General features: G+C 35.9%; 1 protein-coding gene across 6 annotated transcripts in view; it reads right to left on the reverse strand.

Moving 5' to 3' along the window:
- SEMA5A (semaphorin 5A) overlaps positions 1-13834 on the reverse strand; it is a 313513-nt gene that overhangs the window by 52629 nt on the left and 247050 nt on the right. The window lies entirely within an intron of this gene.

Raw genomic sequence — 13834 nt, forward strand, 5'->3', positions numbered from 1 at the left:
AATATGGGCTCTGAGTTCTCATGCTTGACCTTCTTTTAGCCAGCATAAGCTTATCAGGCCAGAAATGTAGTTGGAGCTTTTGGTTTTATGTGTTTTTGAAGTGTAATATAATTATTGCCCAGTTTAGAGGTTCCAAAATGTCTCCCCACAAGAATATGCTGCCTTTGACGATGCAGATTAGGTTCCTGCTTTAAGTGTCCATGCTTAAGAAATACAAATACTGTGAAAAAAACACATTATTTTGGACAACTAGCTCTTCCCAGATGAACAAAAAAAGATTTTATCTTTGCTGCTTTCTGCTTAAGAGATTCTACTCAATAAAAATATTAAGGGACTAGTTCCTGACTTTTTCTCTGTAGTACAGAAGAACTAAGAAGATAGCTGCAAGTTTGGTACATCTACTGATGAGGGACCTGAACCAAGGTCATGAACTAGTGCGACAGGGCCATCACAGGCACTGCATTAAAGCAGAGAGCAAATGTTTACTGCCTATGAAAAAATCTCAGAAAGCACACACAAAAAAAAAAAAAACAGCAGAGCTAAATAGCAGGGAAATAAAGGTCTTTAAAAGTATGAAGTCACTCTTCAAAAAGCTTCATTTGTGTACAAATGAAAAATGAATACAAAGAATATTGAAATCTGCACATTCTATGTAAAAACTCAATTAGAGAGGCCAGAAAAGAATTTAAGGAGGAACTTGAAAAGTCATAAAAGATAAAATTCAATGCTATTTGAAATATATTAAGAACAGAAAAATTGCTAAAGAATCTATGAGCCCTATATGTTATAAAAGCATACAAAGGGCATTTCGAAAAGGCAAGATCACAACAAAGATTATTCATAATTTTTATATGTTGAAGATGTTATGGAATCAACACACACACCAAAAAAAAAAAAGAAACAAAAATATCACTGAAGAATATAATTAAGGAAACAGTAGTAACTAAACTAGTGGCACGAAGTCTTTTGCTTAGAAGTCCCTTCTCAGCTGAGGCCAGGAAGGTGATCAATGTGGCATCATTTTTGAAAGACCGCAGAAAAGATCAAGAGAACTGTAAAAGAACAAGCATGACAACTTGATTTGGCAAACTATGGGAAATTATAATAAACCATGAAATTAGTGGACATATGGACAAATATAGAATAGAATCTTTTGAGTTGGAAGGAACCCTTAATGGTCATCTAGTCCAACTCCCCTACAATGAACAGAGACATCTATGGCTAAATTAGAATGCTCATAAACCCATCCAGCCTGACCTTGAATGCCTCTAGGGATGGAGCATCCATCAGATCTCTGGGTAACCTGTTCCAGTGCCTCACCACCCATGTTATAAAAAAACTTATACCCAATCCATGTTTCCTCTCTTTTAGTTTGGAAACATTTGCCTTGTCCTGTCACCACACACCCTGCTAAAGAGTATGTCCCCTTCTTTCTTACAGCCCCCACTGAGATACTGGAAGGCTGCTATCAGGTCTCCCCCAAGCCTTCTCTTCTCCAGTTCCATCTCTCTCAGCCTGTCCTCATAGGGGAGGTATTCTATCCATTGGATCATCTACTGGAGAACAAAATGAAATGATACACCCTGCTTTTTATGGAAGGAAGTAATGAACTTATCAATCTCCAAAGGAGTCAATTAATATAGACACAGGAGGTAAGATGATACAGTGCTCTGAGATTTCCAGAAGAAATTTCACAGTGCTTCTCAAAGCCTCTTAAAGAATCATAGCAGTCACAAGCTAAGAGAAACTTGATTATCTTTTCATGGATAATAAACTGGTTGAAAGATAAGAAAAGAAAGAGAGGGATACGTGGTCAGTTTTCCCCAGGGAAGCTGTCTACTATGGTCTGTGTTGGGACCTGTGTGGTTAAAAATATTCAACAGCATTGGAAGCACTTTAGTACCTGAAGTGCCATCTACTTTCAGGAAAACATTCCAGGGGCTCCCTCCAGGGCATATTGCAGGGGAAAGCAGAAAGTACATAATTAATGAAGTACATATGCTGTATCAGTTTTGTAGTGTAGGCAAAATGCAGCTCTAAAAAGTAAACATGTCAAGAAATATCCCCTCAAACAGTGAATAGTGCCTACCTTATCAAACACAGAAGACTGACAATTCATCCTTATCTCTCCTTATCTGAGTAGCTTTTGCAAAGTCCTTCTATGACTTTGGCAAAGACAAATATATATTTTTTAAGTCTTGCACTTTTGTGATTTAATTTTCCTTTCTTCTCCACAGTTTGCTCCATTTGCCTCTCACAACACAGAAAATTGTGCTTGTACCAACTATTCTTCCAATAGAACTTATAGTAACATAATTCTTTTCTTGACATCTTGGAATGTCAAGAATATCATGGAAGACAGACGTGACTTTATGTTATACTACTTCAGTTATATCAAATTTTATTAAAACTACGTGGTAAATAAAATGTCAGTCTTTCTGGAAAATGAAAGAGGTGCAAGATTTTTCCTACTAATGACTCTCAAAATTATGTTCGTATGACCTACAGCCAGTTTTTTGATGGATTAATTCCTATAATCCAACACTTGGTTTTTCCTTGCATTCTATGTCTTGCATCATTTTCATACTCCACTGCAAATTGCTAATCCTAGATTTCACTGTATATCCAATATTCCTCTTAGCTCTCCACTGCAGAAGCAGATTATATGCACTGATATTAATTCTTTTTGTAAATACTTTAAATCCTTTTTAACAAAATATTCATTCTGCCAACCCATTTCACACAAAGGCTTCAATATGTGAACAGGGATTCTGGATCAGCTTTTCAAGAAGGAATAGGACACAAATTAACTGTTTTTAATAGAGAGCTTAGTGAATTTGTGAAGAGGGTTATTTGTGAAGAGGGCTCTTACATTAATGAATATGCTATATCTCTAGTTTTGTGAGCAATATCCTGAAAACTTGAAACTTCTGACTGAATGCGTTTCATACTTCAATCAGAGTGAATACATTTTATTTCATATCATATTAAAAAAGGATTATATGTTTTCTACATAGAGTAACAATAAGCAGTTACACTCTCTGGACTTCAGCTGGCCTGTGTCATCCAACCCTGTCAAAAGACTTAACTGAGTCAGGCAAGGCTGAGAGCAGATTGGCTAACTGTGGTGCTTTTTTTTATATAGTTTGTATTGCCTGCTATGGGATCTGAATAAGATCAGTGATGGGAAATGAAAAATTTCCTATCAAGAAGTACATCCGCGCTATTATTACATTACCAGAACAGCGTAAGAGCAGAGCCACACATCAGATCTCCCATGATGCACATTTGGGCATTATACAAAGTCCTCACATGCACTAACATACAAACGGCCTTTAACAAAGAATCTCAGAATCTGCCACTGCTTTCATGAAAGGATCTTCGTGTACAAAAAAACCCAACATAAACCAACCAACAAAACTGTGTTGTTATTTGTAAGTAAAAGAGCAATCGCACAGAAGAGTCTTGTGATGAGTATGGCAAGGGGGGTTGTACTATATGATCTTTAAAGATCCCTGCCAAGCCAAACCATTTTACGGCTCTGTGTTGGCTATGCAGCAGTCTTGTGCTTGACCTGGCATCCAGCAAATCCAGCTTGCACAATGGCCAAAACAGTTGTACTACCACAGGATCTAGGGAGAGATTTACGTTTTCCTTGTCCTGTCAAATCATGAAGAAAATGAGTGGCTCAAGTTGACACAGCCTGCTTTTGACACATTAGCTCTTGTGCAGCCTCCAAGCTGGCATGATGTGGAAGAAATACTCAGTCACCTGCACAGCAGAATGGACTGCACAAATTGTAGTCTGGGTTAAGGACCAGGATGAAGTTGTTTAGGATCTCTAGTACTGCAGAACTGATCAAAATTTTGAGATTAACAGCCAAACCATAATTCGCAAGTTCTCTCACGCATCCTGGAGGGAATCAACAGTGTCATAAACTGTTACTAACTGAAGATCTAGCCAATTTTCCATTTTAAATGTTAGAAAGTTGTTAACAGAGCCAACACATCAACTCTAAGGTTTCTTTTTCATTTTTCCTTGAGTAGACTAAGTCAAAATCCAAAGAGATGAAAGTGAATCAATCCCTTGTTCTGAATCAACTAGTTGAAAAATAAAGTTATAATCTGAAAAATAAAGTTTCATCCTTTTTCTCAAAAAAAAAAAAAAGAAAAAAAAAAAAAAAAGAAAAAAGAAAAAAAAGGCAAACAAGAATTGCATTTTGGGACTGACCTTCTTCTGGACCACTACCAATCTGCAGAGGAGTTTCACCAATTTCAAAGGAAACATAGATCAACTTCTTAATCTTTACAGGGTCATAAACACTTCTCTGTTCTCTCTCATGTTAGAAATCGCTGTGAGTAACAAAGTTAAAGATTCTTGTACCATAAACTGAAAGAGCTGTTCTCATGTCTTCAAATCCATTCACCTTTCAGATGTTTCAAAAGATGTAATAAGTACTGCCTTGTGAAAAAAAATCTTCCCCTGAATCTGCAGGATTAATCATTTTACTTTCTGCTGCACTACTCAGACATAGAAGTATATGCTATGTGATGCTGCTTGTAGTACCATTATGGGTACTGCTTGTGAGATTGTGAAACTATATCCTGTCCATTAAGCTGTACAGACAGATCAGTATATATACTTGCAGAAGAGCTCACTGTCTATATGAACTTAGATTTTCAGACATGAAAGATACAATCTCATCTACTGGGGTATTTGGGCCTAAATATAGTTTCAGCATGCTACAGTAGATTCAGAGTCACAACATTCTGAAGATACAGAAGAAGTTATGAATAGGCACAAGGAACATTTTTGCTTTTTTCTAAGGTTAGTATGTTTGTTCAGGATGAATATCAGAGGCTTTGAATAACTTAATACCTTGCATGTGCTTGGTATAGTTTTAGCACAGAAACCCTCTAAGCCAACAACTGAACATGAAAGGGACAAGGGAATAAATCCAGGAAAACAAACACTGGTACTTTTATTAACTCTATCAGTAAATATTCCCAGTATTATATAATAATATAATAAAATGCCTCAATCTGATACAATCTTGATCAGAATAGAGCTGTCTGGCACAATTCTCATTGAAAAGCAAAATTCTACCACATCATAATAATTTAAAGTTTTAAAAATTAAAAATTATTATAATGTTCTGAGAGTAAGTGAAAAGAAAAGCTGGCATAGAAATGTCATGAATTTGGACAGAGATCTAATTAATTACAAACTGATGGATAAGGACCACTGTCAACTCTCTCTGCTAACAAATCAACCTTAGACCTTCAACAGTTGTTGCAGCGGCGTAACTACAATGGCAACAGCACATCTTAATTATGCAGGCTTCACCCACCCCTTCATTTACTAAGGTCAAACCGAAGGTCTCTGAAATAAAACATTGCATTGCATTAACCAATCACTGGGTCAATATGTGAATGCACTTCTTGGTGTATTAAGTAAGTTCACACTGTAGCATTTTAACAACAGAAGGCTAAGGCTAAAAGAACCAAAATAAATTAGAGGAACTTTTTTTTTTATACATTGTCTCAATACTCCCTTAAAAAAGAACATTGGAAACGCCATTCTTGATCAGACACATTGTTTCTACTGTCATAGGGCAGCACGGAAGTGGAATGCTCGAAGCAAAGTTGGACTCTTCATGTGCAGAAAAAGATTCAAAATTTTAAAATGTGATTTAATATGCTATTTTTCTTAAAATCTACTGTAAACCTAGTACATCCTGATATTACGCCCACTGTTGTTTAGGGTTTTTCGATTCTTAAGATTTAAGCCTCAAAAATCTCTTGCAACAAGTTGCATCATGTAACAATGCCCTAAATAGAAATTAATAGCCTTAACTGGCTTCACATTTCCCTAAAATTCATCATATTACAGTATTGAAATCCCAGTATTTGCTCTCCAGACTTGCCATTACTTTACATATTAGTACTTCATACATCAGAACCCTGTAAATTCTAATTTATCAAAATCCCAGCCTTTGGCTTTCTCTGGGATGTTTTCTAGGCCCAAGATCACTTCTACCACTTTTCCTTAAGAAAAGTAACTGTTGTTACAGAACAGATTTATATAACAGTTCTACTGAACCTCCAATACATTTTAAAATGGCTGTCATGCACTCTTTTCCCCCCTTTTTGATTGCAATTGCACACTGACCTAAAGTGAGCTATCTGGAGTAAAACAATGGTTTTTGCATGCTTACAAAGACATAGCTTTGTGATAGAGGAGACTTCTAAAATCTGTAGATGAAATCATAACTTGATCCAATCACTTCAGACTTCAATCCAAAGGAGTCAGATACGTTCAGCTTCAAAATAAGCTTCACTTTGAAGACAAGTCAACAGCAGCTATGGAGAAAACTGCATGACCTCCAATCTGATTTCAACTAGCTCCAGTCTGGACAGTTACAGTCCTCCATTCCAGGATTAGTTTATGGAAATCTCTAGAGTACCCTTTTTTGTGTACTGGAAATACCTTGCTAAAGCTTCCTAAATGCTGAAATCAAATCTGTATTTTCCATAGCCACATATTTTTTTCTGGCTTTTAGTATTGTAAACATCTCATGCACAAGGGTTATTCTCTGGGCTTTTTCTTCACTATATTTCAAGGTGACAGCAGAAGTTTTGTTTAAACTGCATTAATTCGGAATTATTATACAACTCATTTCTTTACTCTTACTTCAGCCCTCAGAGATATCTAACAACTCCAGTGTAACCATGCAAATCCAGCTTTGTGCTGATGATGATGACTTTCCATTTCAGGACACCTGCAAATGTAATCCAAATTTATCTGCTAATATTACTAAGAAAACAAATAATTAAAATCTGTCCCAAGTTTGTTCCTTTAAGAGATAAACAGTAATCTCTAATTAATCTGACATTTCTTCTGGCATGACATCCTATGTCCAGCTGGATACACCCTTTAGCTTCTACACCTGCTTGCTAGCAGTATATCACTTCAATGATCATCCTTCTTTGTAACACAACAAATCTGAAACCATATATATTGTAGCTGATGCATATTGATTGTAAAAAAAAAAACCAAAACAACCAAACCACAAAACAGTTATCCTCTTGAAGAATAATGTTAGGAAAATATGCAGTGCTCTATGTTAGTATTATTGTAAGGAATTGATCTCCGCTTTTCATTCTACATCTTAATTCTTTTATTCTCTGAAGCTATTTGGTAATTCGAAAACCACAGATGAAGTGAAATAGCCTCTCTCCACCTGCAACACCATTTTCTTCTTTCTGAATGTAGATACATTTTTTCTATGGGCTTTGTAATCTTTTTCTTTCTTAAACAAGCAAAGAAATAGAATTAAACAAACAAACATATTAAATACAGCTCTAGTCTTTTCAGTACTCCAGTATGGGGTTATTTTGTTCTTCTTTCTTCACTGTAAATAACACGACATAGAAATCGATACTGCACTCAGTTTACTACATATAAATTGCTGCATTTCTATAGCACAGTAATTAGTATGACTGATGCTAATATTTTGAATTTTATCCAGGTGTTTATAGTAGTCAAGAAAAGTTATTCTGTATAACCACATTGTCTGCATAGTTCTTATCACATCCTTATGGTCTTTGTGGCACTTGATACTGATTGCAACTGAAGAAAGGACGCTCAGTGGAGTTAAGGCAGTACTCTGACACGGTGCAGAAAATACCAGATGTGCTACTAGATTGCTATCTGGTGTGCACTGCTCTTGTGACTGCTAGACAGAAGATAGGAAGAAACTTTCTCCTTGCAGATATTGGTAGAAACACAGTCACACCTGTTGTTCTTTTTTGGTCATAAATTTCCTCAAAATTCATTTCAGTTGCCATATATCTTCCCCTTTGCCTGAGACTGCTGAAATCTATGTATTTATTTATTTTGCAGCCCTCTCTGCTATGTCAGTTTTCATTTCACAGAAATACTTTCTACATATCAAAGAAAACTATAGTTATGGAACTAGTAAGTAGTTCCATAAGCACTGGAACTAATGACACTTGATTTCCTGCAAGTTTACCTTTCAGGACTTGGAAACTTTTCCTTGAGAGCCTCATTTCCTCTCCCCATATCTTCTGTCATTAGGCTTTAGTGGTCCTACAGCTGAAATTAAGAGACACGCAGTGGCTAACACGCACACTCACTATCACATGATGCAACCTGGTACAAATATGGGACTCAGTGGTGGCCCTGCCTCTGAAGGTGGGAATGAATTTAATTTTTTGTCCTATAATGAATATTTTTCATGCAACTTTTTGCAATTTCATATTGTAACATAAGATGACTCTCCAAATCAAACAGTTACTTACTTATGGATAGAGGAGTTCTCACTGAACAAACCGCAATATGGTCTTGTAAGCCTTATTACTTGATGAAACTAAGCTAAAACCATGTCACCTACCTTTTGAGTTTTAGCCTGTAATGACGGTGTTTTGGGACACTTCCCAGAGATAACTGAATGTTTGTAGCTCCACAGTAATGAAAAATCTCAGGCTGGATGAAGCATGAGTCACCAGAAATTATCCTCAAGCTTCAGAATTACTTATTAATTCATTCTATCATTAGTGCAGCACAAAACCTCAGCACCCAATGTCCCTTATTCCTTAATAACTGTATTTTTCTTTCCTATTCATATTCACAAATGAGCTTACCTAAGGGGAAACTGAACTTTATTTCTTGTAACGCTGAGCCTTTGGAGTGCTGTGCAGAGATTGAAGGAGCTTTCAAACACTTTTTTCTTGTGTGGTTATCAGACACAGTAATGATCACAATTCAAACAGAGCCTGTAATAGCCAGGTGCAATGCATTACATCTAAGTTACAATAACAAAAACTGTACCTTCAGCATGGTAGCTGCTGAAAAAAAAGATAATTATTACAGGACACAGGCTTTTAGGAAACAGCATGGGAAATTCCGGATGTACTAAATAAGGCCTCCTTTCACTGATCAATAAGAGTCTCCATGTGGATGAAAGAACCTGGCTATTACCCGACTTTCAGGAATGCACAGACCATTCCCTACATCCAAAGCCTTGAGAAGGCTTACGCTCAGTTACAGCATGATTTGTTTCCTATGGTACTTTAAATGAGAATTGGCCTTCTGAATCCAACATACATCATCTATATCACAGACACTCATTGGTTCAAGGGCAAAGCTCTTGAATGTGAGAACACTCATAAAGGACAACAGATCTAACTAGGTTTGAAAAAGAAATCTAAAATCAATTAGAATTGTTCCATAAAAGAAAATATCACAGGTGAGTAAGAAAGAAGACTCTGAAAGATTTTGTCGTGGATGCAGGACAGAACTGCAGACATTGCCTATCATCATAGGTTGTATCAAACTGGATGCATTGCATTCATACTGAATTAAGTGGAGTTTTGACAGTTTTTCAGAGATGAAAAAAATTTCAGCTTTAAATAGCTTCTAAAGTTACATGTGTCTCAAAAAAGATGCTTTATGCTGCTTTACTTTAAGCGAGAAAGTGAGCAATGTGCATTTTAGCCTCATCAAACAGCAAAATGACTGTTGGAAATGTAGTTAAAGGCTATTTCGAATGCCTCACATTTGGATATATGTAGGGTGCTCTGAAACTAATGATTCCTATTTATTTCCGTGGAAACTACAACAGATAAAAAGAATGGCACAATTTGATAGAGCAAATTCTCAGCTACAAAACAACTGTTTTTCAACAGTCACCATGATTAGTATGCATTTTTACCAGCTATGAACTAGAGCTTGCATGCTGCACTCACAAAAATCTGCACCAGTGGAGGTGACCAGCAGCCTCTGCCACCACTGCTAAAATGCACCATCCACCACCTCACCATGCTCACGTTGGCCTCCAGAAATGTTCATCAAGCATCAGTGAATGTCAGTGGGTGCACGTTTTTCCATATGGAAGAATTCAGTGACACACCTTTGTTCATCCACACCTTTTTGTCAGATTGTCCCTCTGGTGCATCTGTTACATGGCAACAGAATACAATGGAATATTATCAGGAATATTCAACTGCCATAACACCAACATCTGTTTCTGACTTCCTGGGTCAACATCATAAAATAAGAGGCATTACTATCGGAGCAGCCCTTGTGTATACACATCTTTTCATCAGCTTCTGTTTACTTTAAGTATGCATGGCTGATAATTCTCTTAACTGACATAGTTGGGCTTCTCAACTACCACAACTATGTGTGTCTGTGTTTTCCAAACATATACCTTGTGATTTCTTTGTGTTTTGCTTTTCCCCCTTATAATTACTCTACACTGCTTATAACTGCAATCGTGTTTACATCATCAGAAGAAAGTAAGTTGTTCTTTGCTAAACATTTAAGACATATAAGAAGCAGCTAATGCTCACTGAAGTTTGCATAATAGACAGAAAAAGAATGAACACAAAATTGCTAAATGCCATAGAAAAAGAATAATCTTTGTGCTTCATACTTGTGAGAGCGTATTTTTGATTGCAATAGAATATGAATTATTTGTCTTCAGTCTGAGAGGTCAAAGAGAGACAAAAAAAAAAACAAAAACAAAAACAAAAAACGTTAAAAAGCATAATAAAAATCTTTTCTGTTTTTGTGACACTGGGTATTTGGAGTTTATTTTGGGATATAGAAAATATTTTAAAGGCAGTTTGGTGCCCTTTCTGGTGGACAAAGTACTTCTGAAAACCTTCCATCTTCAAATTCTCTTTAAAAACTTAATGAAAGAAAACATTTCTGACATTTGCTTTTCCAAGACATCTTTTTTCTTCTTGTGTCATAACTGAAACTTTAGAACCAGAGAGTTTTTCTTCCCCAAGTTTTGTTTGTCTGGAACATTAAAATAATAATAAAAACATAATAATGATAATAAAAATATAACAATAATAATAATAATAATGATTTAAAAGATATGAATGCAACACTAGCAAATTTGTCTAAAAAATAAATGAAATTCTGTCATTCCTTTATTTCACAGAAACCTCTAACGTGCTTTGTTTTACTGTATGGAATCATTAGTTACCAGACTTCCATTACAACAATAAAATTAATGCATGCTTTAGCATAACTGAAATGACAAGTACACATAAAGTATGTCACCCAAGCTGATCCTCAGATTAGATTTCTTATTCTAATAATTCTCAAAGCAAGTTATTTTTAATACTGACCTGGGGCCAATTCAAGTGAGATTATGCTACTCATGGGAAAAGAAGCTCTTTCTGAAACAAATGTACAATTTACCCGAGTATGCTGTAAAATCTAAAGAGATTTGTCCTCTGAGTCACATTAATTCAGTCCACAGAATTCCATGGTGCTTCCTCTAGCACGTGTATCACCTGAATACATTAGAGTAATACTTGTTTTCTCATCTACTTTATTATCCTATTACCCAATTCTGGTTGCTCTTAAATTTGGCCATGACAGCCTTTTCTCTTATTAGACAATTTCCAGCATTTTGTACTGACCTTGATTAACATAAAAATCTTGATGCAATCTTTGTGGCTCCAGATTTTGATTTCAAGCTTCATTTGACCTTTAGGATTCTCTGTGGTCTTGTTCTCTGATACTATAAAAAGTTATGGTCTATATTCAGTGTAAACGCTTTTGATCCTGAGTCTTTGGTCAGCTATTTTCACGTACTAAGTAAACCTCAGAGAGAGATGCATCTTGAATACATCATCATGCTTTTCTATCTTTGGATTATTTGTTCATGATTATTTTATAAGACGCTAAGTTTGCAATAGCTGCAAGGAACTTTATCAAGTTCTAACAAAAGATGTCCAGTTGTCTTGGTTCATTTCTGCTATAAGAGATAAAGCCAAGGAACTAACTGATGAGAAACATGCATAAAGCAAAACACAAGCAGTAGCCACCTGCTGTGCTATTACAGGCTAACAGTGATACAACAAAGCTGAAAGGGAGGAAAACGCTGAGTAAAAATTATGTAGTAGAAATCTGTGGACACAGACAGTAGCCATGGATATGGAAAAAGCAGCAAAATGAGAACAGCTAAATAGATTACGGCTGGCTGTACTGCAGATGCACAGACTGGTTTCACATTGGAAAACAGAAGACGTACGTACTCCTGCAACATAAAATCTGGTCTCCTGATAGTGCTGGCAAACAAGCTGTAGGCTTTCTTTTTTAAGGAAACAGTATTTCCTTTTGACTCCTGCCCTGCCACTGAAAAACTATTCTAAAACGAAGAATCATCATAGTTGAGTCCCAAGACAGCATTTAGTCCTCCCTACACCTCTGATGCAGCACAAATTTCATTTCAAGATGAAATGAAATCTAATGTTGTTATTATCATCTTAAATGATACGCTCTCATCTACATGCTTCTTTCCTGCTTTTTATGAATATAACTCTTGACTATACAGACAGCAGGCTCTGAGCAATACAGCTGCAGAAGATATATGACAACCCATGCTATTTGAGAATTCATACTTAATGAAAGAAAATAAGAAACCAGGAGTGCTTTCTTTTATATTAGAGCTATCACCTGATCACTGAAAAGAACTGGGTATTTTAAGTCCTTGGTTCTATTTTCACATATGCCTTTAATTCACATGGTGAAATCCTGGCTCATAGCATCTCTGTTATAGAACCATATAGTAGAATCACAGAATGGCCTGGGTTGAAAAGGACCTCAAGTATCATCTAGTTTCAACCCCTCTGCCATGGGCAGGGTCACCAACCACTGGACCAGGCTGCGCAGAGCCACATCCAGCCTGCTCTTGAATATCTCCAAGGATGGGGCATCCACAACCTCCTCGGGCAACCTGTTCCAGTGTGTCACTACCCTCTTTTACTCCAGATCTGATAGATATCCAGTAAGCACTGTACAAAACTACTATCACTTTCACTGTCTTTCTGAGGTTATTTAGGGTTCCAAGTTCTGAGATACTGAAGAAAAAAAAAAAAAAAAAAAAAAAAAAAGGGGGTTTAAAAACAAATGGAACTCAGAAAATATCTTTCACCACTTAAGTTTGTAGCCTTATTACATCTTTCACCAAATAAGTGTGTAGCATTATTACACCTATTAAAGATGTGAAATTGGTAATAAGAGGGCAAGATAATTTCTACTTTCTTAACTATGGTAGAAACCCATATTTTTATTTCTTTCAGAGGACACATACTATTACCAAACAAAATGGTTGAAGTATAAGAAACTAATGAATAAATAGGTTTTAATTTTAGTGCTCTTATTAGAATTTTATTAAAATGAATATTTGATTAACTGAACAATTATAAAAAAAGTCATAAAAATATTTCAGATTGCTTTTTCCCACATTAATGAAAAAAAGCAACTTCTTAGGAATAATAAAGAAATAATGAAGTAGTTCTCAAGATTCATCTATCCACAAAGTCCTACAACAGCTACAAAACCTTTGACTCAAGACAGGCTTACTTCCAGGTCCAAATTCACTGAGACTTAAACAAAAGACAGATTTGACAAGTAGAATTCCTTGTCTCACAAAAACATCAGGACCTATAAAGGGCTTCTACTTGAGGTTGGTTTCCATTGGTACCTAAGTCATACGGACTGCTTTTCTGAACAACTGAACATCCACAAATGCACTGGTAACTGTTTTGTTACACCAAACATGTAAACTATTAATCCTAGTAACAATGATCTCAAATCAGTGATAATTATAACATTTTTACAAGATTTTATATTTTTTTTGTGCAATTTCTGAAGAAAATCAGTAACATATTTTTCATTACAGTCCATGAGAAAATCGCGTGCGGAACAAAATAATTCTTTCTTGCATGCGAACTAAGATGGGATAAACAGGGATGACTGACACAGAATACTTTCAAACTGTGTT

Source organism: Lagopus muta, chromosome 3 (genome assembly GCF_023343835.1).
Source record: "Lagopus muta isolate bLagMut1 chromosome 3, bLagMut1 primary, whole genome shotgun sequence".
NCBI classification, from domain to species: Eukaryota; Metazoa; Chordata; class Aves; order Galliformes; family Phasianidae; genus Lagopus; species Lagopus muta.